Raw genomic sequence first — 25,906 nt, 5'->3', positions numbered from 1 at the left:
GCCGCATCCATCACGAAGTGGTGATCGCTGACAGAGCCGGCAAGGAAAACATGAAGGCATATGCTGACTGCAGGAGACGAACCAGATCCCTCTCCTTTCAGGAAGGGGACTGTGTTGTGGTCAAGCAAGATCAAGGCAGAAAGACAGACTGCAGGTTTAGAGCGGAGCCCTTAACAATCACTCGACGAAAAGGCACCATGCTGACTGCGGAATCAGAAAACCGGCGCATCACTCGGAACGTGTCTCACTTCCAAAAATGCAGTCCAGCCATGCAAGAAGCACTTGTGTCGGGGCCAACGACGACTGGAACTGAGCACTGTGAAGAACAAGGTGAGGCTACCACAAATCAGGAAGGGGATGATGGAGGCCCCTCCGGAACTGTGGCTGAAGGCCGGTCCCTCAGTCCGACCGCGACAGACAATTCAACGGCCCAAGCGGTTAATAGAAGAAATATAAACTTATGTCACATTGTTTTGTTAACAAAGGGGGAGATGTGCAGTTGTGCGCAGGCTAGTAGTTGAAGGGGCGGAGTATCGGGAGGAAGGGGAAAAGGAGGAGCGACTGCTGAGGCGGGCAGTTCGAGTAGGGACGGCAAAGTGTGAGGAGATGAAATAAAGCTCCGTAGTTAATGACCACGGTGTCTTTCGTTATTGGGAGTAACACGACACGACACCGCCGACATCCACAGACGCCAAAACGTAGCACGCAACCTCCAGCGATGAATCTCCAACTGTTCTGATGCACTGGCGCCCCTCAAGAAAGCACCTGGCAAGCAACACTCCAAGATAGCCAGTTGGTTGACTACCGCCCTCCACAAGCCCAGCTGCACCTGTAGACAGCTCAAGATGAGATGGAGGAACAACAAAACCCCAGAAGGCCACCCAGCCTTCAAAGACACTGTCACCACACACCACCTCCTCCTTAAGACCACAAAGAAAACGGCCCTCCAAGACAGAATCAACACTGATGCCAAAGGCGGCAGTTCTTGCCATAATACCCCCCCCCCCCCCCCCCCAAAAAAAAAGATTGCCGTCTGTTATTGTCTTTCACATTTTTCTTTATCCTACAGCAGACAGCATAGGGCAATGGATTATCCCACTTCCTCCACTGGCTAACTTTACCTGGTTTCACAGGAACCAGGAGCTCACACACAACACAAAGTAGTTTTCTTCAGTGCCAGGTTGCAATGCGTGCTTTGAGGCAAAAAATAATTTTGCTTTAAAGTCAATTTTTTGGGCTTGACAAGGGTCTGGTAGCTTCTCCAAAAGTAAAGTTTTGCAATAAACATGAGAAAAACCCAAACAACCGATGATAAAGCCAAAAGGCTGTCCGATAAGACCAGACCTATTTGCTTTGTAAACGTGTGCTAAAATGTTGAGGTCGCTCTCGCACTTTTTATTTTTGCACGCTAAATCAACATTTTTACTGTTCTTTTCACTTGTATTACTTCCGTATCTTAGTTTATGCTCTCGCTTTTTAGATTAACATCGGAAATTAGCTACTTTCAACAGTTTGACAGCGAATGAGACTGGTCATTAATTGTTCACCATATGTGAAAGTTAGAGACAGTCCGTTCACAGAGAAGCACTGTTTAGTGTAAGTGACGTGGTGGCCATCTTGGAAGTAAATGTTTCTCCTTGAAGTTAACGAATAAATTGTAAGCAAGGACGCTATTTTTACAATTACTTTTCGTTTAATAGACTAAACTTTAAAAAAAATTGGAAAAAAATTAAATCAAGCTAGTCAGAAATATTTTGTGCACCCCCCATTTAATTTATTTTTTGAAAAGTTAACGAGCACCTATAATGTAGTAATTGTTTCAAGCGTGTATTTGAACTTTCAGGACGCTATATCTTCAATGTCAATTATTTATTCTCTTCAATCGTATTTTTCGCTGTTGGCGGTGTGAGGACCTACATTGGGCTTTTTGGTAGAACTTGTGCTTGTTTATGTCTTTGTTTTCATTGGGGATTGTGCTTGTTTTAGATTTCGTCCTGGCATACGGCAACGGAGGGCGGAAGCACAGGCTGAGGGTTGAGATCGGAGGACGGGGCAGTGTGTGTGTGTGTGTGAACTGCAGAGACTTCCATGAGAGCCGCTTCCACCGCCTGGGGAAAGCCGTGACAGACAACTGGAGCAGAGAGGGCAGGTGAGGAGGAGAAGCAGGGCTGAGCGCTGACAGTTAGGGTCGGTGGTGCTGACATGTTATCACGAATAGCAGGCATGCCTGAGCCACCGCCCGACATAGCCGTCACACACAGGCATAGTTAACGCCCTCCACTGTATACTGCGGATTCAGTTATCTCAGACAGACATCTATTACCCCCATTCCTCTTCCAAACCAGCTATTATTTCCAGCAGTCACCTCCTCTTGAATGTTTTACCCTCTCCTCCATTACTTGTTTTCTACACCCTGCAATCCCTTCATCGTGAAAGTCATAGGTGACATTTCACCCTGCTCCATTAACGTCCACCTGATTGGACACTCACCATTGTGTCACTTTGCATCTTCTTGTTCCCCACTACTATCACCATGCCTTAACACTTTTAATTATTTGCCGACCAATAATCACTCATGTTAAGCATCGGCCCATGTAGTGGGTATGTAAAATGGTGACACATTTCTAGTTGCCTCTTTGAAATGCTCATCCAATAATCCATTAAGTAAAGTTCTGTCTTCTGCAAGTACCGTGTATTAAATTAATTTCGTATAGTCAGTGTCGCAATGTATAACATAATCCGTAATCTAACTAAGAATTAAAACGCCAGGTTTCTAGAGCAGTGTGGGTCTGAACTTTAGGAAGAGTTCTGTGTTCACTGCTTCCTATTGTTCTTATCAAAGTGTTTGCCTGATTATGGAGCGCAAAACGGGCCAGTAATGTTATACGCCTGTTTCAGTGTTATTTGAATAACCGAAATGTATTTGCTAATCTTTAAATTCTAGTTTGTAGTATTGGTGAACTATATCAAGAATTTGACAGGTTTAGAACATTTCTGAACCAGCAATGCTGTCTTAATTGATGTTCATTGTTGTATATTCATCCACTGTTGCATTTTGAAATGTACCTTTGCCCATGCTACAAATATTACTCACCAGTAATCCTACTGTAAATGCGCAAGTAAACCTACTAAATTATGTTTGTGGTCTAGGATTGGATAATATTGGTATGGGGACAGTTTAAAATGTTGCATTGCACTGAATGTTATTAGTTGGTCGAGACAGGAACACTAATACTCTACCCCTGCAACTGGTATCTAAGAAAAGAGTATAGCTTGGTGCCTAATGGCGTTTGACACCTTGATAACAACAAGCTTGAAGTTGTCTTTTGGCATGCTTTGTGAAATATATTAGAGTTTAACTCTTGGAGGGTGTCCAGGAGATTTTAGTTGAATTTTGAAAATGAACATTTTATCATTAGTGATATTATTATTTGCAGTGCAAAACTTAAATAAGTACCCACTGAAGAATCGCGTTTTGTTTGGTTAAGATATTTTCTTAGTGACTGAGGGGTGTTGTAGTGGAAGGAGTGCATGGTGAGGAGTGTGTTTGTATACTTATACAATGACCCGAGAAGATGATCTGACAGAGGTCCTAAAATATTTGAGGATTGCAGCACACCCCTTAAGAAATTTCATATTCTTAACCATTGATGATATGTGGGATTTATTTTGCAATTCTCATTTTGTACTTTGAGCTTCCAGTTTTTGTCAACCACTTCTGAAAGCTGTGAAACTCCATGACTGATGGTGCCTAGTGGATAAATCCTTTAAGGAGCAGTTCTCTTATTATGGCTTTCTCTGGGCACTGTATGCTGTGAGTTTTTTTTACTTTATTTTTTTATTTGCTTTTTATTTTGGTCTCTGCGCATTGCCACAGCAAAAACAGCCTCATGACTTCCTTAGCTCTCAGTAAGGAACTCTGACATTTGTTACACAGCATATTTGCCAATAGTTGATGGTTCTCTGGTTGGGTGAAGGGCATTGAAGATTAAATCTGTTAGGAGCATGATAAGAAATTGATTTGATATTCGTTTGTAGATGCTTAATTTCTACCATAATTGGCTTCAGGGTACTAGTGCCATAGCCACCACATCAATGATAATGGAGTCAATAGAGGTTGCATACATCGATCATTTGTTACAGATGAGAAAACATAATTGGTATGCTTGTTAATACTTTGTATGCAGATTGGTAGCAATAAGATTCATTTAACTACAGTTGACTTTCTGTTTCTTAGATGTGTGCTAATCGACGTTTCAGCCGAATCCTAAATATATTCAAGTCCCATTATCTTTGAAAATACTGGCACGTTTATTGGATAATTTGCGACTGCTATTTTTTGGCGCTTTTCACAAATTTTCTTAGACTTGTACATGGCCACTTCTAGTCGGACAGCAATAGTAACCGGTATGTTGATCAGGGTAACACCCATTGGAAACTTTCCAGGTCAGGCTAGTTCATCCTATGACCCCCTTCGCTTTCCGCAGGCTTTCAAAATGTGTCTAATTTACAGCAGCTTGCCATTCATCATTACCTCCTTCGAAGAGCCACTTACAGAACAGAAGGGTTGTCAACCTGCCGTGAATGGATGCAGCTACTCGCACCAATTTAATTTACGTTTTGAAAGGAACAGTCAAGAGGGAGAGTTGTTTGAGTTAAAAGATCAACAACACGTTTTTGCAAGAGACAGTTGCTGAGCTTTTGTGAATCTTCCCACACTTAAGACAAGAGTGTGTGTGTGTAACCAATTTGGAACCATACCACTTCTTAGGCAGGAGTTCGCTTGACATCTGAAAGCCGGTTGCTACACTATGGTGAACTGCAGAGGTGTTACAGTGCAATTAGTTCTGCATCTCCTTTGGCTGCTCTTGGATAGCCTCTAAAACCTCCCTTTGAAACTGCTTAGACAGAAATTGGATAGCCAATCAACCAAAAGATTGAAACAATCAAAGGGTATTTTGCACTGCTATGTTCATGCCACTAATCCTATTTTGTTGGGAAAAGGATGTATTTGAAATAGCTTATAAAATGGCTGGACCACTTTACATACATGCATGCCAGCACTCTGGAATTAGATGGTACAGCCGTTTTATTTGTCATAAGATTTTCTTTAAGGTTTCTCTCTCTTGAAATGTTCTCCATTCCATTGAAGTAATGGCAAATTACATTTTTTTTTCTCAGTTTTTCTTTAAATCTCCCCATTATGCTTTTTTAAATGTTAGCATGTATTAATTTTGTCCGACATTGTCTTTGTGGTAAGATCCTTGATCTTGATTGCTTAAAGCAAACGGGGCCCTGCAGTTGTAAACATGAGTTGTTGACGATCACTGGAATTATAGTGGCTGCGTCGATATTTTAGTAGCTTTATTATCGTGATAGAGGACAGTTTATGCAGTGCATTGCTATAATGGTGATAGCTTGTCAGATTTCTTTATAACATACAAGTGCTTGCCATCGTCAGCTTCTTGAAGGCATAACAAATAACATCACAAATTGCCCTGATAACAACATATATAATACCCATAAATCAAGTCAGCGTCGGCCCATTACAAGATGTCCAATATGCCTTCCCTAATTATCACTTTGAGTCTCGTCATTGTTTAAGATGTATTTGCGGGACAGCTGTCCTTACTCTACATTTTTCTCAGTTTGGTTCATACCACATCAGGTGTGTGTTAAGTGGATCTCTGCCCTGGGGATGTTTAAGGATTCTGTTCTGTATCGTGTATTCTGTATTGTAGGAATGCGGTACATTTCCAAGCCGCTTTCTAAATAAGGATAATTGTCTACAACATTGTTAACGCAACACTTTCGGAAAAGAGGAAGGGGTGTGGCAGCCACTTCCTGCTGTGCTAGTTCACAAAAGTACCAACCCCTTTTCTCTGACATCTGCAGATCCTGCTTTTTCCAGAGAATTTTAAAGCGGTTGCATCTGGCCAGTGGGGACCGAGCCTTGGAATAAACATAAAACGAAGGCATTGTCCTAGACTCCAGCAGAGCTAATGTCCAGAACATTACTCTTCGAGAGTCTGAACCTCTGTTGACAGAATACATGCATGCAACCAGACTACTGCAAAACATACATGAAATGCATTTTTATATCACAGCCCAGATACTAGTTTCTATTCCCTTGTTCTGGAAACTCCGGCTTTTTCTTGGAATCCTGGCTAACCATTCTCTCATTTTCTCTTGTGCAAATGAAAGGCCCAATTTACATAAAGTGAAAGGGTGCCGCTCGTAGGCTCAGGACACAGTACCACGCTCTGGATGGGCAAGAACTTTCCTACCTAAAGGATCCCGGCGAGGACAGTACGCTGCAACATTTTAAAGGCACGGGGCTTTTAAACTGAAACTCTTTCTCTCACGGGACTGCGAGGACCAGGGTGCTTCTCTCAACTGCTGATTCCCTGCACCTGGTTCCTCTTCCCGACTCCTCCCTCGGCCACCATATTACGCCTCGCGGCCCCCGCTTAGCGGGTGCCGCTCGTAGGCTCAGGACACAGTACCACGCTCTGGATGGGCAAGAACTTTCCTACCTAAAGGATCCCGGCGAGGACAGTACGCTGCAACATTTTAAAGGCACGGGGCTTTTAAACTGAAACTCTTTCTCTCACGGGACTGCGAGGACCAGGGTGCTTCTCTCAACTGCTGATTCCCTGCACCTGGTTCCTCTTCCCGACTCCTCCCTCGGCCACCATATTACGCCTCGCTGCCCCCGCTTCGCGGGAGCCGCTCGTAGGCTCAGGACACAGTACCACGCTCTGGATGGGCAAGAACTTTCCTACCTAAAGGATCCCGGCGAGGACAGTACGCTGCAACATTTTAAAGGCACGGGGCTTTTAAACTGAAACTCTTTCTCTCACGGGACTGCGAGGACCAGGGTGCTTCTCTCAACTGCTGATTCCCTGCACCTGGTTCCTCTTCCCGACTCCACCTCCTGCCTATTTAACTTTTATCACTTCTCGCGTGAGCGGGACGCGTGCGGGGCGCAGTCCGGGCGAAGCCCGGGCCCGCTGTAGCCCGTTTGAGACCGAGAGAGACCGGACCGGGCCCCTCCTCTTTCTTCTGCGGACTAAGCCGTATGTGTTCATTTTAAATCATCAAACTGTATTGTATACCAACCGTGGTCATTAATTTTCCATTGGTCCATTTTGTTGCTTAACTTCACGATTGATTTACTGTGTTTATAGCACCTGAGAAATGGCAGCCAAAGAGGGTAGGAATCATGTGTCCAAGGGTAATCTGACAGGCACCTTAGATCATTTTATAGTAAGAGCTAACTCGGTGATTGATCAGGGTATTGTACTCATGGAGCGCAGAGTTTCGCAGGACTTGGCCCTAGCTAGGAGATCTTCTCTGGGCCCTCTTGCAACTGCGCGTACCCCTAATGGTATTGGTGCTAGCAATACCATTCTACCTCTCACCCAATTTGTCGATGATACCTCCGACAGTGATTCCTCGAGTGGTAACGATATCACGATTAACCCGAGAATTTTATCCCCCCCAGTGCCCAGACAAGGACCGATCCTGCGTAAAAAAAGGGTCATTAATGATGGGCTGAACTCGAAGACCAAGCCCAAATCTTCCAGAAAAGCCAGTATCAAGTTAGGGGGATCTAAACAAACAAAACAACATACCATCATAGTTCCAGAGGCTAATACAGCGGCCAAAGAAACAGAAACCCTGGGAAGCTGTTCTTTACCCCCAGACCTTATTTCTCCCAAGCCCTCCGGGGATCCCCCTGTACAGGCACATGCTTCTCCTACCTTTCTGACACAGACACCTGGGGATGCAATACCATCGCAACAACTTGACTTACTGCTGCGTACCCTCTTGGGTCCTTTGGAATCAAGGTTGGAGGGTATGGTGACTCTTCTCGCTAAGCTTGAACACCAAATAAGGGGTTTAGTAGATGGTGCTAATAACAAATTACCTCCCACATGTTCTTGTAAATGTGGTTCCATTGCTAGGGATGGGGGGGGTAGTGCTTGACCCCTCTGTTGTCTGTCGAGATACTCGGCCACCCATTTTTCCACCTGTCATACTTCAGCCAGCCCCTGTTATTTTACACACTCCCCCACAAGTGCAACATCAAGCCAGGCCCCCCAACGACCATCACACAGATTGTATTATCACAGGAAAGGCCCCTTCGGACAAAGTTACTGCAAATGGGAGGTTGGAACGGAAGCACATTCAGGGAGTTGCTTCTAGGCCCTCCCTGAGACTAGACCTGCCCCCGGAAGCAAGCCCTTACCTGGTTGTTCTTACTGGGGTCCCTGAAATTAATGACCCCAGTACTGAAGATTTTCCCAACCTGAAAAACAAGGTAATACACTGGCTCAGCACTCACAGGCCTTTGCCTCTGCATGCCAGATGCGAGATTATTATGGCCAGAAGGGTAAGTTGGGTCGGGGGCACCCCTAAAAATATACCTGGCGATTGCGTCATAGTTAATTTTCGGGACGCACGGACAGCAGATTATATCAGTAAATGGGACACTTTTCGCTCAGACACAAAAATTGGGGTGCGCCCTCTCTCCTACTTCTATCCCAACGAACAATTGAGGCCAGAAGAAACTGGCTGGACCTTTATCCCGCACTCGCATAGGGGAGGGGGTGGGAATCCAAGGCAAGCCCCTTACGACTTAAAATGGTCCTATCCCCCTTGCTCAAATAGGTTCAGTTGCCTTGATCAGGTTGACTGACTGGCTAAGTATAATCATGTGGCACTGGGTTCACTCGATGGTAGCACCACAGGCTCAGAGCCTATTGAGTTAATAAGGGAAAGGATCTTGCTACCCTGCAACCAGGGGTGCCCCTCTACCCCCGTACGGACCATTAGTAGTGTCCCCCTAGAGAATTCTGCATTGGCCCCTGATCCCCACCAACTACTAGTCATTCAAGAAAGTGTTGACACTGCCGCCCCCCGGCCAACTGAAATATACCAGCAGTGTGGCTCTCTCTGCCTACTGGACCCTTCACCACATCTCCCGTGCCACCCACAGTACATGAATTTAATATCATGGAATGTGGCGGGTTTGAAAAATAAGCTAGCCTGTTCAGCATGGGGTACTTTTGTTGACACTGCTGATGTGATCCTATTCCAGGAGACTTGGGCCAGGGAGGAGATTCATAGAGTGGGGTTTGCGGCTTATAATATCTTAGCTCGATGGGGAGGCAAGGGCCGTCCCTCCGGTGGTTTGTCAACGTGGGTCGGCGTTCATCTGGGCTGTAGGGTGGAATTGATTCAGACCAACTCGGATGACATTCTATGCGTCCTTTTGATATGGCCCAATCTGTATAAACTGGCTCTAGTGAATGTGTATTCCCGACCTACTGCCTTGGCAAAGGAATCTAACACCATTGGGGAATTATCATCTTTTCTTGAATCTTTAAATCGAGACATTCACTATGTGATTGCAGGAGACTTTAACTGCCACTACGAGCCTCTGCAAGGGCTGAATGAGGGGTCAATTTTGGACGAAGATGAGTTTTGGGGAATTCCTCAATGTAGGTCTACTTATGCAAAGGCTTGGACTCCATTGGCCATGCAGATCATGACCCTAACCCTCCACAATTCAGTCAGGGCGGTTAATGGTCGGATGCCTTCAGATATTCCCTCCAAGTATACCTATAATAAAAAAGATCAGGAATCCCATCTAGACTACGTCATGGTTCAGACCAGGATGTGGTCAAGGATTGTGGACCTGGAGGTATTGAATAGAACAGACAGCGATCACAACGCACTGTTGTTGAAAATGGAACTGCCCAAACTTGCGAAAGCCCACATGGAACCGACCACTGACCCAGGCCTGGTTATTACTAACAACAGGAGGAGGGTAAAGTGGGCGTTTCTGCGTGAGAGGAGGGATGCACTTTCTAGTTTATACACATCCATCCTCCCCTTGCTCAAATCGGCAAGTGATATCTGGGCCCAAGGGTTGTCCTCGGACACTTCAGCGAACCTGCTTACTCTCCACCAGGATTTGGTTGACACTCTTGCAGATATTCTTAATCCTACCACCTCCTCATGGTATAATGCCACATGTAGGAGATCCAAATCTGATTTGATTAACGCCATTAAAATTGGCAGTGATAGGCTAACGATTCGTGCCCTCAGGCTTGCATATAAAGAAGTACTAAAGCAGGCAAAAATAGACTGGGACTGGGAGAGATGGGAGAACTTAGCCTCTGCACTTGCCAATAAGGAACCGAGAAGATTCTGGGCTATTGTGAACTCAGGATGTGCGGAACCCCGTAACGCAATTGAAGCTAATTTAGATGCGGGGGTGTGGGAATCCCACTTCAAATCCTTATATGCGGCAACTACTGATCTAGATCTCCTGTCTTTTTATCCTCTTTCCTCTGGGGACGCCGAGGTTCTGGAATTTTCCGTAGAGGATGTTTCCATTGCCCTTGGAAAATTAGCAACGGGCAAAGCACCAGGTATCGACAAGCTACCAGGGGACATGTTCAAAGAACAGCCTAAGATATGGGCGCCGTATTTATGCACACTCTACAATTCCATTTTGTATGGTGCAGAGGTTCCGGGCTCGTGGCTGGGAGCGGAAATTATACCAATATATAAAAAGGGTTCGCCCCTGCTCCCCGCTAACTATAGGCCCATCAGCCTCATTGATGTCCCCCAAAAAATATTTGCACGACTTATATTAGATCGTTTGCAGGAGTGGACCGATGAGAATGAAATACTCTCGCCATATCAGGCTGGCTTCAGAAGCAAAACATCCACCATGGATCAGATTTTCCGATTAATCATGCTGTACTGGAAAACTGTGGTAATAGAGGGTGGCAGCCTCTATATGGTGTTTGTTGATTTACGCTCTGCGTTTGATACAGTCCCCAGGGGCAAACTCTGGGTCGTTCTACGAGATCTGGGAGTTCCTAATTCCCTATTGGGGATATTGGTGAGGCTACACACTCAGAACTTTGCTCAGGTCAGGTGTGCTAGAGGAGGGGTTTTGTCTGCTAGGTTCACGGTGAGCAAGGGAGTCAGGCAAGGGTGTGTCCTGGCCCCTACCTTGTTTTGCTTATATGTAAATGGGTTGATATCTTACCTGGATGCAGTGCCTAATAACGATGCACCCAGGTTGGCTGGCAAGAAAGTCGCGGCTATAATGTTTGCGGACGACACCTTGCTTCTATCTAAGTCACCCATGGGGATCCCACGCATATTGGAAGGTTTTAACAATTTCTGCTGTGAACATGGTCTACAGATAAATGTAGACAAGACTAAATACATGATTTTTAACCCTTCCTCACACACTAGACCACCCCCCACTTTAGACTCGGTTGCGCTAGAGAGAGTTCATACATTTCAATACTTAGGTGTCACACTATGTGAAAATCTCTCCTGGGCCCCCCATCTTGTCAAATCACAACTTAAATTGACACAAATTGCGGGGGGAATTTTAAAAATGTCAAATGCCTCCACTTATAAACCCATTAGCCCTGGTCTTGAAATCTACAAAACGAGGGCTAGAGTGGCAACACTGTACGGTGGGGAACTATGGGGGCATGCCGTTAGACCTGGATTGATCAAAGCAGAGAATAATTTTCTGAGGCAGATGCTCTCGCTCCCACAAAGTACACCTCTCCAACCGCTGAGACTCGATCTGGGCATACTCCCTATTCAGGAGGAACTAGCCATCAAACCCCTTAGGTTTTGGAGGAGGATTTGGTTGACCCCAGAGCTCCTGCACTACAGAGTTGAATTACAAGAAATTCTGAGCTTAGGCAAGGCAGTGCATATTCCTTGGCTTTCCTACATTAAAGATGAACTTGTGAAAATGGGCCTCACCGACATGTGGCTCAACCCAGCTCCAGCCTGCAGCGAGATTTCAGGGAATCTATTTACTGAGCTTTATAGACTACGATGCTCTAATGTCTGGCTGCATAATTCGCAGAATGGTAGCATGGTAAAATCGTTCTTAGAGATCAAATCTGCATACTTATTCGAAGACTATCTGGATGTAATTTTCCCTGTCATGGCCAGGAAGCTTTACATACAATGGAGGTTTGGCTCTCTTCCTTTAGCATGCCTTACTAGTAAATGGTCCCTGTCCAGGAACTCCCATTGTCTAGGTTGTGGTATGAATAACGAGGATGAATGCCATATTTTATTTTTCTGTCCTCTTTATAGTAGATTAAGGAAGAAATGGATAGTACCAATCTGCAGAAATTTAGGATTCAAGAAATGTTCTGATGCACTAAGGATATTTAAATCTGACACTGCAGGTCATATTGTGTTTGCACTCTCGAAATATCTGTATGCTATTTGGATAAAAAGGAGTTTCATAATTGCAAATAGTGGCTAGTAGTTTCGGTGTACACTTGATCATGAAATTGTAGTTTTGACTCGTCACTGTATTTTATATTGTACTTATTTTTTTTTTTAATGTGTTCTTTTATGGCTGAAATATTGCCGAAATAAAGATTCTTGATGATGATAAAGTGAAAGGCTTGTCCGTGGAAAAAACGAAATAGGTAATGGAGAACAGTGATCGGGCGAACCAGTGGGCGTATAATCGATGCAAAATAATCGTTCAGGGTCTCTTCTCCCATTACCCCGTCTTCCACAGGTATATGTGTAATATAGACGCTCCTCAGCTCTTGGCACGTTTTATTTCCTAGGTGACATCACATTGTTTATGACGAGGGCAGAGTGGTGTGACCAAACGATCTGGCATACATGCAGTGTAATAGTCAGTCTGTTAAAGCATGCTGTCGGACTTTGCATGTCTTCCCTAGGGCCATCATCTTTACTCTAGTGATATCATCATTTTGTCGTTCGCTTCCTTTATTCCCTCCACTCTTTCCTTGAGTAAAGTTTGCACTCTTGTTGCCTGTGCTATTAAGCTGCTGTTAGCGTGAGGGAAGATTGCACTGATGATGCCCTTGTACCTGTTCTGTATGTGTCATGGAAGCTGGCACTCTCACTTTTTCTGCCACCATCCTGTACTGTTTGTGGAAAGCTTACCCTCCTGATGTTTGTGCTGTGTTAAAGAAACGTGCTATAGATGTTTTGAGTGAAACGGTTTTACAACGCTGGCTGAGCCACGCCTGCCGTTTCCCCGCAAGCGTAATAACGCTTGCCTTAACCATGCATCTGCCTTAACCACGCATATACATGGTTAAGGCAGATAGTGGTTTACTGTCCGGATGGGTGGGGAGAGGAACTGGAAGTTTCGGAACAGGAAGCGTCAGGACAGAAAGCGTCGGACGCTGACAGGTAAGTGGGGCTGGGTTTTGGGGGAGGGTCGTTTTTAGGGGTGGGTGTCGGTTTATGGGCTCAGGGCAAGGGGGTCGTGGTAGTTTTTGGAAGGGGCAGGGTTTTATGGCTCAGGGTGGGGGTTGGGGTCAGGGTAGTTTTAAGGGTTGGGTTTGCGGGGGTAGTTTTTATCGGTGGGGGTTGGTTTTAGGGTACAGGTCAGAGCAGTCTTTTTTTAAAAGGGGGCTGGGTTTTAGGGCTCAGGGTGGGACAAGGGGGCTGGGTTAGTTTTGAGGGCTGAGTTTGGGGGGAGTTTTTAGGGGTGGGGACGGGTTTGGAGCTCTGGGGAGGGTCGGGTAGTTTTTAAAAAAAAAAAAAAAGGGGGCAGGGTTTTAGGCACCAAGGCAGGGATAGGTTCAATGGCAGTGCGGGGATAGGTTTTAGGGTGGGGGGCTCGAGTCGGGGTGGTTTTTGGTAAGGGGCAGTGTTTTAGTCCTTAGGGCGAGGAGGGGAAGGGTAGTTTTAACGGCAGGGCGGGAAGGTTTTAGGCTTCAGTGCGGGGTGGGGCTGAGGGTAGGGGATAGGATTTTAGGGAGGGGTAGTAATGATCTTTACCATGCATATCCCTTTACCATTCATGTCTTTAGAACAAAATTACGTGGTAAAGGGATATGTGGTTAAGACACTTTTGTGGTTGGGATCGCGTTGTAGAGGCACATGTGGTTCAGCCATGTGTGTCTCTGTTATACAACCCTATTTTGACTATGAAAAAGTCAAATATGATTGACCTTTTAAAATCCTGTTCATTGACCAGCCATTGACCTTCTCAAAGGATAAGCTTTACTGAGAGACATATCATATTGAGAAATCTTTGAGTTCTACTTCATTTACAATCGGCTATCATGTTTGTTCTGCTGATGACACTTCAAGGTATACCTTGTTCTTTAGCACCCCAGCCACACAGCGCTAGTAACTCAATTGAGCAGGATGGGGTTTTATTAATATGTATGGGCGTTGGTAGCGACTCTTATTCACTAACATGGCAAAACCAGTTGTGTAGTCTTTGGTTGCACATGGTGCACTTGGGTTTGTCTTGGTTACTAGACTCTTGAGTCTCCAAATGTCATATGTTCGCAATTAGCTGTGGAATGGCTAGAGTCGGGATGTGCTGTTCAGGATTTGCACCTGCTCTTATTTGCAGGTTATTGGTTTAAACCTTTGTCTCAATATGCTTGAAATGTCAGAACACACACTATCTATAAGCTAGCATAATTTATTTTAAAGATTGAGTCACTTAGTATGTTATTTCTACCTCCTGTGTGGTCTGTATGCTTTACTAGCGAGGTAACATTACATTAGATATTACACTCCTTAATGAAGCTTTGCTGGATTGAGCTCTCTACCTACAACCCTCTTTAGCTCTTTTTGGATAATGATTGTCATACCTCTTGGACGTTCAAGTCTACACTTTGCACCCGACTATGGATGGGATTTGGGCTAGTGGAAGCGGTGAAGTTCACAATTTTTCCTAATTGACCTTTTTGGTTAGTCCTGCACAGTATTGGTATGCTTTCATGGACGTAGTGCATCTTGACTCCAGAAATGAAATGAACGAATGTGTTCATAGAAGTGGTTTACCAGATATAGCAGTCTGTTGGCTTTGTCCTTTTATCTGTATAGATTTATATACCTTAACTACTCCTCACCTCTGTGATGATCAAAGCATGATCGTAAACTAGGGCGACCAGAATTTTAAAGACAAAAACCAGGACATTTCAGAAAAATAGAAGGACTATAATTTTACTTCAACCCAGCACACAAAATGACAGTGCTTCTTAGCAGAGAATTACAGAAGACGCAGTCAGAACTTACATAAAATGCAATTTTTAGAGCCAGTAGCATGACTGTTAATTAAATTGCTTTCTTATAACAGCTTCTAACCATCCCTGCCTTGCAAAACATAGAAAGATACCTCCCACTGTTTTCAGCCGACCCTCTCTAAAAACCGAGACATGAGCTTAATTTCCTGAAATCTGCCAGGACAGCTGGCGAAAACCAGGGACTGTCTGGACAAATCCGGGACTCCTGGTCACCCTATCCTAAACTGTCACTCTGTGCTGTGGTCAGATGAATGAAGGCAATTAATCCTTTTTACCTTTTATCTCTTTAGTAGCAGTGGACCAGACCTCTCGGGAGAGAGTGCAGGCGCTGTCTGGTCTCCGGCTCTTCTTAATTTTGAATTAGAAGCCTCGCACTAAAATTGTGTTTCTGGATTTTTTGCCTGCAATTGTCGTCTAGTCAAATTCCCGTTATGTGACTTTCTCTAGCAGCTGAAGGTGGAGATGTCTTAGCTTTGTTTTATTATTTCTTCCTTGAGAATGTAGTGCTTGTTGTTCTTTTTGTGGCTGTCTTCACTTATGCTTCAGTATTAGTCGTTATGCTTAGGAGTATTTCATGTCCCAGATAGAAGTATGTGTCAGACGACCCACTGGACTGTCGGATGCTTTTATTTAGATAGAATATTTAAGTAATGACCATGCCTGACTTCACTATTATTTTCTTCGTTTGCCTACCAGCTGCCTCTTTACAAAAGTGTGTCAGTTGTCCGAGTTTAATAATCTAAGTAAAACTTCACAAGGCTTACAGGTGTGTGCCATAGATGAATGATTTTTAAAGTTGACTTGAGAGGCTTCTACGTTTTGAAGACTAGTATTAGGGCTTTGCGCCCTAAGTTTCCCCATTGCTGTAAGGGTTAAAACATTAGCCAAAATATATCAGGTAACAAAATCATTGAAAAGATAGTTTTGTTAATTTGATTCCTTAACTAAAACCATTCATTTGGTTAAGTGGACACTCTGGTCCTTATTACGAGTTGCCCAGAGCATCTTCCCCTGTGAGGATAGGAAGGTGGGGGACTGCTTCAACTACATATTTCCCAGGGTATCCAGGCCTGAAATTACAGTGTCTGCAGCTCCTGACCTGTTAATTCCAAGATCAGAGACATCGGGCCTGGACTTTCCTGCGGAGCTTCTGTGACTGTTGGGCAGCTGTTGCGTTTGGGCCCCACATGCATCCTTTAACTGGCGTGGGGGAGAAGAAGCTGAGGTAAAAGAAACGTACCCTCCGCGGCCTCTCAACCGCCTTTCTCCTTACCATGGGCAAAAAGTAAGAGCCCCTGTGTAGTATGTCATTCCTATTACTCTTGTTCCTTTAAATAAAATGTATTCCATTTAGAGAATCTTTGTTGCATTCTGTTCTCCTATGTTCTGTCCCTCCACGACAGTTGCTGTTGGTGCTTTTTTCTGCCAGCATCTCTGCCGTGGGCTCCCTTACTTTATGTCTTGGAAATAAACCTTCTTGCTGAAACTACTTACGGAGACTTCAGAGCATTCCTTCTTCACGCCCCACACTACAATTTGGTACCAGGAGTGGGGTAGTATTTTCCATATTGTTTTCTGTGGATTTGCCTAAGTCAAGGATTTTTAACTTTTCTGGAGCCCACTGGTTTTATGCTGTTCATCTCGACCCATCAGGATTTCTACAATTTATCCGGAAGGTGGGTCAGAAATTCAGTTCGTCAAAGGAATTAATTAGATTTTTGCCTGAACTCACCGTTGTTTGCCTCGCGCGACCTTTTCAAATATCAGCATTCTTTTGGTTGCCCATCGCGTCATCTTGGACTCCGAGCACTCGTAAGCTCCAGTTCCCCTCTGTTCCATTTCCGAAGGAATAGAGGAAGTCTGGCAGAGTACTCTGGGGATTACGCCGACGTCACGTGTGCAGAGCGCAAAGCATTGTGGGAGCGCGCTGACTTCATACACACAGCGGCCATTTTGGCTAAGTCGTGAAGTTATCTGCAGAATATCCGACTTCACCCCAATGTTTCTTCGTGATTTCAACGTTTCCTCATCTGTGCAACGCATCGATGATTCGCACACCAACAGCATTCTCATTTTCCTTTCATTTTGTGGCCATTTTCAGGCTAATTCTGCATCTTTTAAATATTGCATGTTTCCTGCACCTTCTCCAACTACTGATGAGTGAGTGACTTCTTTGTTCTTCATACTTTGGTTTCCCTACCAATCCATGCGCATCTCATTTAATTTGTTTTTATTGCTTTTCATTTAACTCTCATTCTTTGTATTAATTATTACTATGGCAACTGCTCAAGGTGTTATCCAGCCTGCACCTTTTCTACAGAAACCAGGTAAACCAGAACTAAAATGGGCAGAATGGTTGAAGGATTTTGAAAATTACTTAACTGAGATCGATGCAGATGGCTACTCTCCCACAAGGAAATTAGCCCTGTTAATTAATCACTTAGGAGCCGCTGGTCGCAGGGTCTTCGACAATCTTCCACATTTTCCTGCACCAGTGTCTGAAGATGCTACATGGAACGTCTTTATTGAAGCAAAGTTACGCATGGGAAAACAATACTCTGACTCAACAAGTGTTCTTTTAGAGAGATTTAAATTCGCAATGTGCAAACAATCCTCAGAGGAATCTGTAGAAGATTATATAGCAAGTTTAAGAGTTCTAGCAGAGAAATGTGCTTTTGGTACTAATGTTGACACCTATATAAGGGATCAGTTTGTGTTCTATTGTCACTCCAAAAAAATACAAGAACGTCTCCTTACTTCTTGCAATCCAACTTTGGCTGAAAAAATTGATATGAGAGATCAATTGTCACATGCAAAGTTTTTTCCAGTAATCAACCTCTTACTTTTTCTACTCAAAATAACACACAGACTGTTACCCCTGATATCCCTCAAACTATGAATTTTGTTTCTGAATGAAATACTATTTGTGCTATAAATTCAAAACAAAATTCTGAAAGGAAATATATTAGAAGTCAACCCACAAGGACCCAATTAATTTGTTTCCGGTGCGGTTCAAGAAACCATATAGGAAACAATCCTACTTGTTCTGCGTTAGGAAAAAAATGTGTTAGATGTCAGAAATTTGGACATTTTCAAAGTGTATACAATAAAAGAACCAACACTGTTTTCAATAGCAACTCTAGCAGAGTCAGAATTGCAAATGTTTCTGTAGACACACCTGAAGTTCAAGATTGCACTTCCCAATTTACTAATATTGTAGTCGCGATTGATGTCACCGAGTGTTCTGACAAGCCTATCAAAGGGCCGTTTATTGATATATCTATTGATAACAATATTATTCCTGCCATGGCAGATTCACTATCCTTGCAGACACTACATTTTACGAACTATGGCCTAACAGTGCACCACTAATTGCTCCCGACATTAACCCAAAAGCTTTTGGCGAGCAAGATATTGATTTAGTAGGATATTTTTAGGACATACTTACATGCCTAGGCAGATCAATCAAAACTAAAGTGTATATATAGCGGTCAAAAGAAGAAACATCATAGGATGGAAGGACCTTGCTCTTTTAGGCATCATTCTGTGTCCTGGACAAGATCCTCCCATTGTACTGGGTGAACTGCCCTCCAGTATATTATCTATTAGTGATCAGGACTCCGTTGTCGATAAAATTGCACTATCTTTCCCGATGTGTTTAAGAATTCAGTTGGCACTGTCAAAGGATTTGAACATACTATTTTATTAAAGAAAAATGCTATTCCCCTCAGTGTCAGAGATGATCTAAAAGCCCTTTTAACCAATCTCCAATCTGAAGGTATCATTGCCCCTGTGGATGCCTCTGAATGGATTTCTCCTGTAGTTTTGCAGGAAAAAAAGACTGGCGATCTCAGGCTGTGTGTTGACCTAAGATCTCTCAATCAAAATATCCTGGTTGATTGTCACCCCTTACCACACATACATGAAATGTTAGCCAATATTGGTAAATCAAATTTTTTTTCCACCATTGATTTACATTGGGCCTATCACCAGATTCAACTCTCATCTAATTCCTAACTACTCACTGCTTTTGTGACGCCCTTTGGTGCCTTTAACCCCTTCGCTGCGGCGCGAATTCCGCCGCAGCGCTGGGGGGGGTTTTGGGGCAGCACGGTGGCGCGGTGCTCATGACGGAACCGCGCCGTCATGAGTCACGGGCGAGCTGTGCTCATGACGGCGTGGTTCCGTCACGACTCCGCCCACTCTCTAATTCGCCCGCACAGGCGGGGAATTCGAGCCGCGTGGGAGGAGCGGCCGCTCCATGACGGAACCACGGCGTCATGAGCACACGCCGCCCGTGGCTCATGACGGCGTGGTTCCGTCAAGGGCACACAAGGGGTTAACTACTTGAGATTACCTTTTGGTCTCGCATCAGCTGCGAGCGTTTTCCAAAAGCTCATGGATAATCTCTTCGGTGAATTGACTCGGTGAATTGACTCAAGTACAGGCATTTCAAGATGACATTTTAGTCCATACAGAAACTAAAGAGGAGCACTTACTTATCCTCAATAAAGTATTTTCAATTTTGCAAAATAAGGGCATGACCATAAAAGCCAACAAATGTAAATTACTTGTTCGTGAAGTTGAATACCTGGGGCATCTAATTTCCAGTGGAGGCATCAAACCCAAATTTTGCAATACTGAAGCTATACGCAATGCTCCCCCTCCGACCGATAAAGACGCTGTGCGTTCTTTCCTTGGTCTTTGTAAATATTACGTCAGGTTTGTTCCTGGTTATGCTCAGTTAATACAACCATTGAGATGTCTACTAAAAAAAGGTTGCAAATTTGTTTGGTCTGACACACTTAAAGAGATTTTTGAAAAAGTGAAACTTTTAATCATAAATGCGCCTGCATTACACCCTTTTGTTCCAAAAGTCAGTCCTTTCAGGTCAGTGGATGCAAGCCAAAAAGGCCTCGGTGCCGTGTTTGGCCAGTGGGTGGATGGTAAAGAGAGTACTATTGCCTTCGCATCACGTGCCTTAACACCACCGAATGCAACTATAGTACTATTGGACATGAGGATCTTGCCATTGTTTGGGCTGTTCAGAAGTTCAAAACCTACATTTGGGGAGTTCCTTGTGAAGTATTCACTGACCACAAGCCATTGGTGTGTCTACTTTAAGGTAACGGTTTAGGTAAATCATCTGCAAGACTAGCAAGACTACTCTCTAAATTACAAGAGTACAACCTTATGATTAAATACATTCAAGGAGGGAAAAACGTACGTGCAGACTGTCTTTCTCGCATTCCACTTCCGGATTGTAGTGAAGGCAAAGACCGTTTTCATAAAGACTGTGTTGTTGGTTTAATTGATGCTGTTGCTATGTGTTCTAACAACATCTCTCAAGATGAATGGGCATCTGCTATGACACTAGATGACTCTTTAAAAAAAAAAAAAAAAAAAAGTTGAAATCTACATCAAAACTAAATGACCCAATACCAAAAGTCTTAGTAATGAGTTAAAATCTTTTGCACAAATCAGTGAGGAACGGTAATTTGAAAATGGGGGTTGTCAGGGATGGACCTTTTGTTCCTCCAACTGTGTTAAGAAATAAAATCATCAATATCGCTCATGAGGGTCATTTAGGCATTTCTGCAACTTGTAAGAAACTTAAAAGTATTTATTGGTGGCCAAGCTTAGACAAGCAAGTAAGTCTTTTTATAGAGAGTTGTCCCACCTGTGTTGTTTCTGATAAACACTGGAAAACTAACAAAAAACCTTTATTACCTGACCTTCCTTGGGATAAAATTGCTTTGGACTTTTCAGGTCCATTCACTTTACTGCCATCAGACAAAAGATATTGTATTTTTGCCATTGATTACCATTCAAAATGGATTTACTATTCCTTTGTGCAAGCAGCGAATTCTGCTACAGTCATATCTTTTGTACAAAATATTTTTAAAATTGAAGGTACTCCAAATTGTGTTGTCACTGACAGTGGCCAACCTTTTTCTCTCTAATCAAGTTATCAATTTCTTGCAAAGTCATAAAGTACAACATTACCAAGTTGCTTTGTACAGCCCTTCTTCAAATGGACTTGTTGAGAGAGCAAACCGTTTCATAAAAGGAGTTCAAACAACTCTCGCATCTAATGTTGATGTTGCGTTTTTTTTACAAAGTAAAATATGGGCATATCTCAGTACACCCCATTCTACTACTGATGTTACACCATTTAAGTCTCTCAGACGCTGAGAAGCGAAGTCTAAACTTATGCCTAGCTGGTTCAGCAATTTAGCAGCAGGGTCTGATTTGGAAAAGAAAAGAAATGTAATAGATCTTCAGACTACCAAAAATACTGTTGCTAATAAACAGTTACTACAAAAGGGATTTTATGATGGTGGATCTAAATTTCACCATATTGATCTTAAAGTTAATGATTGGGTTCTCATTAAGAAACCTTATAAGGTGTGTGTATAAAGGTCAATCCAGGTTTACTTTGCCTGTTCGTGTTATTATAGTTACTAAACCATCTGTTCTTTTAGAAAACAGAGGGTGATGGAGTAAGAACAATGTTGTCAAGGTCACCAAATCTCAAGTTAAAATTTTTAACAAAGTATATGCTAACAGAGTAGATGAAAATGATTCTGATTTCACTTTTGGTCCGGGTTTTGACATTATAAATTTTGAAACTGATAATTTTGCTACACCTACACTTAATTCCCCTCCATGTTCCTCAAGGGATGTTTTGCCTACTCAAACGTCTTCCAATTATGGAGTTGTACGCTACCAACGTAATTGTAAATTGCCCATCAAATTTCAAGATTAGGTGCTGTATTAATTTGTGTTAATGGGGGGTGGTATTTAGTATGTCATTCTTACTACTCTTGTTCATTTAAATACATGTATTCCATTTAGAGAATCTTTGTTGCATTTCATTCTCCTATTTTCTGTCCCTCCACGACAGTTGCTGTTGGTGCTTTTCTTTGCCAGCATCTCTGCCGTGGGCTCCCTTACTTTATGTCTTGGAAATAAACCTTCTTGCTGAAACTACTTACGGAGACTTCAGAGCATTCCTTCTTCACGCCCCACACTACAGCCTGCAACATTTCTCACCTGCTCCAAGCAGGTGATACACGTTTTCAGATATGGGCGTTTTCTTTCCCCTGACATTATGCGGAATTGACCTTGTATTCCCTATTCTGAAGGAAGTAACCTCGAATTCCTGTTATCTCACGGGGAGATGCCATCTAGTATTGTTAATTCATGCCCTGGTATCTACTCCTCGCGACATCGTGGGACTCATAATAGAGCCCCGAGTGCCTTTTTCCTGCTTATAAAAAGAGGGGGGGAGGGGAAGTTATATTCCTGAAAAACTAAAAGGATCTGAGATTGGAGGCAAGGAATATTAAAACATGCATTTAACTAAAAAAAAGTTGGTTTTGAAGGACCATGGATGGGATTTTAATGGTGTATCCGCTGTTTAAAAGCAGGAAGGAAAAGCAATTGACAGTTCCGCTCCCATCTTCAGTGCAACTGATGCTTGCATGTGCCACAGTCTGTAAGGTGCCTGATTAAGGCAGTTACTTGCCTTTAAAACACGGCAGATTTGAGTAGTTTTGAAATGGTACAATTTCCTTCTTGTATATCTCCTTTGCTGTAGTCTTCTCTTCTACCAATCTAGCTATAAAAAATGCAGATCTTTATTGGGGTGGTTTGATTTGGTGCCTGATGAATTCCTTTCGGTATCAAACCTAAAGTATTTCTGCCTCAGTTGTTTAAAATGTAGTTCTTCCCATCTCCCAAGTAACTTAAATAAAAACAGCTCAGGTAATGTTTTACAGCGTGATATAGCTGTCAGCTGCTTGGTTTACATTCGGGTACCTGCTTGTAATTTCCATGTGAAGTTAATGGTGTAATGGGCTACGGATGAAAAGCTCTGTGCGACAGTAAGTCTGTTATTCACTAGCAGTACCTAAAATGGTTTTGCTGAATACCCTGTCCTCTCCCTCGAGATGCCACCATTTTCTAGTAAATCCTATGTTAACATTATACGCCAACTATTAATGTTTCATTTCTCTTCCTCGTCACAGTCACCTGCATTGCTTTTGCAGTGATTCAGCTACCTCGTTCCAGGACAAAGTGGTGGTTGCCGTGCTTTCTGATTAAGCTTTTCTTTTGATTCATTAGACAGTAGGTAATCTTTCATAAAATACTGCTCAATAAGTGGAATGGCGTTGGTTTCAACCTGAGGCGCCTGGTTATCTGTTCTATGCATTACTCAAGGCTCTGACTTATGTTTTCAGAGTTCAGTTTGCTTTTTTCTTGTAGATTTTTATTGAGAAGGGAAAGTGTTACAAGTTCAACCACTGCTTATAGCTGTTATACTCCATGGGCAAGCATTTTATTTATGTACAGTGCATATTGGCGCCCCAAACCAGGTCGCTGTCAACAAATGTGAGTCGTTCTAGACTGTGAGCTGGAAGTCTACAATAGAAGGGCCCTTGCTTCGTTGTACTATTACAGCAGACAGGTTTCTGTAGCAGACTCCAACCTTTCGCGCCAGCTGCCTTGCCTCCTGTTGCTGGGGACTACAAGTCCCGTTCTGCTTTGCGGCTGCTTGCTGCCATCGCCATTCCTGCGCTTTGAGGCGCATTAAAATCCAAGGAGGGCTCCCGCAGTGCGGGACGGGCGCGGGCGTCCCGTGCCATGGCAGGCTTGTCTGCATCCGACAGAGGCTGGGCTGGGCCCCGTCTCTTGGTTCTGTGCCCAGGAAAGACTATCTTGAAAGAGGCTGTTTGAGACGCGAAAGTGTTCCGGAAGGTAACTTTTTTGTGAGAACTGCAGTCCCACTATGGAAAAAATAAAGGGGGGCATTTAGACCCAACAAGGGAGAAGGGCGAAGGAATGAATAATTCAATTAAAAGCTATCTGACATCGGTAAGGGATGCTATAGAAAATGAAATAGACAAAGTTGACGCCAAGATGGAGTCGGCAATACAAAGATCAGCTCCCACTGCTGCTGCTAAACCTAGTACTACCCAGGCGGAACAAACACAAAAAGAGTGTGATCGTCGGAACAACCTAATCCCCAGGGCTCTAGAGAAAGTGGATTCATCATCTCCAAGAAAGCCCCCATAATGCTCTCCCTGTCTGATCACAAACCCATGTGAGATATCAGATACACAATCTCTAATTTCCCTAGAAACTATATCACGTTTGGACAGTCCTCCCTGCAAAAAAAGCAGGCAAGAACTAAGTATAGCAGAATTACCAAAATTGACACCCCTGGATTCGACTCCTGGCCCTTCAGTATTACAAGGTACCAATAAGAAGAAAGGCCCAGGGAGAAAATCAATAAGAAAACGTCTTAAAGGGGAGTCTGCCAGAAAAAAAGACGGCCCAAAACAAACCTTCAGTCTAGATTAACTCCATGAAGGAGTGTACACTGGAACATTTGAAAAACTTTCCATTTTGGAGGTGAAACTAGAGGAACTAATCTTAGCACAAAAAGGACTCTTATATAGAATGAAGATTCCTGAACAACAGGGATATACTAATGGGCATCTAAGAGTCAACATAAGGCTTACTAACAAAACACATATAGTAAGGCAGAGACAAGTTTTGCAACAAACCTTACCTCCAAAATCTGAATCATTGCTGTCTCTTGGGACATCAGTGGGTAAACAAATGGCCCGCGACTCACTGGATCCCACACTGGCCACTAACCAAATGGAACATAAGGGTATTAGTGTGGTCAATCAATCCAATTTAAATCAAATAAGACCACATATCCCACCAGAATGTACACCATATGTAATGGTTTTAGAGAATGTTCCCCTGCTGCAGCAGGCACAATGTGAATCCCACAAATCCTTACCAAACAGAGTCTCATTTTGGCTAAAGAGCAACTCTGATTGGCCTCATGATCTCTCAAGGAAATTATTTATACGAGAACAGTGGACTGGGTGGGCCCAGCACCAATGTCATCTGAGGGGCACTGTGTAATAGTTAATTTTAGGGATCCGCGCCTGACTAAAAATCTTTATAGCTGTAGATGAAACTCTTTTAATGCTGAGGGCATCAGAACACAACCTCTGGGTTTCTTTTACTTACCAAAAGTTTATCTACCAACAGGCCGTACAAATAGCTTAATGAATTCTGATTTTAAAATGGATAAATTGACTTTATTGGAACAGATGAATGATATCCCCTTCCAGAATAGATTTGAGGCTCTATCAGGCATGGAAGCACAAGACTGACAGCCAGTGCCTTTGGAGGATAGCTGTACACAAAAAGAGTATTGTGCTCTGTTCTCTCTCACAGTTTATTCTGCACCCAATATTGACTCTGTTCAGGAAGTTGATTTAAGCATTGTCACATGGAACATTGCGGGTCTCTGCTCTAAGATCGACAACCTGGATTGGAAAAAGTCACTTGAAAAATACAGAATTGTTTGTTGACAAGAAACCTGGACATTAAACGCTCTACATATTGATGGGTTTGTTGGGTATTATGTACCTGCTGTTCCGTCAAAAGTGGGCCGAGCCAAAGGGGGTCTAGTTACCTTTATATCCGTCCGACTGACAGATATCACAGTCAGAGTTGTGGGCAAATCGCAATACTACCAACTGCTTTTAATTACTGATTTGCTTTCAATTAATTATTATTATAATGTTTTTGACCCAACTGGACAAGTATTGTGGATGAACTAGATGATGCCATAACCCGAGCATTGAATAATCATGTTAAGGATTTGGAAATAATCTGGGTAGGGGATTTTAATATAAGAATTTGTGATCCTAGGGTACAGGAGTCTTGTGGCATTCACGATGAGGGAGATCAATCACTGAAGCACT

At 43.3% G+C, this 25,906-nt stretch overlaps 1 protein-coding gene across 1 annotated transcript in view; it reads left to right on the top strand.

The window, feature by feature from the left end:
* Positions 1–1,987: 1,987 nt before the first annotated feature.
* RALB (RAS like proto-oncogene B) overlaps positions 1,988–25,906 on the top strand; it is a 251,721-nt gene continuing 227,802 nt past the window's right edge. Inside the window, exon 1 of the mRNA XM_085645976.1 lies at positions 1,988–2,149. The gene's annotated coding sequence lies outside the window, so the exon portion shown is untranslated. The remainder of the gene's footprint in view (positions 2,150–25,906) is intronic.

Source organism: Triturus cristatus, chromosome 3_1 (assembly GCF_964204655.1).
Source record: "Triturus cristatus chromosome 3_1, aTriCri1.1, whole genome shotgun sequence".
Lineage (NCBI taxonomy): Eukaryota > Metazoa > Chordata > Amphibia > Caudata > Salamandridae > Triturus > Triturus cristatus.
This window is presented reverse-complemented; position numbering and strand designations above follow the sequence as displayed.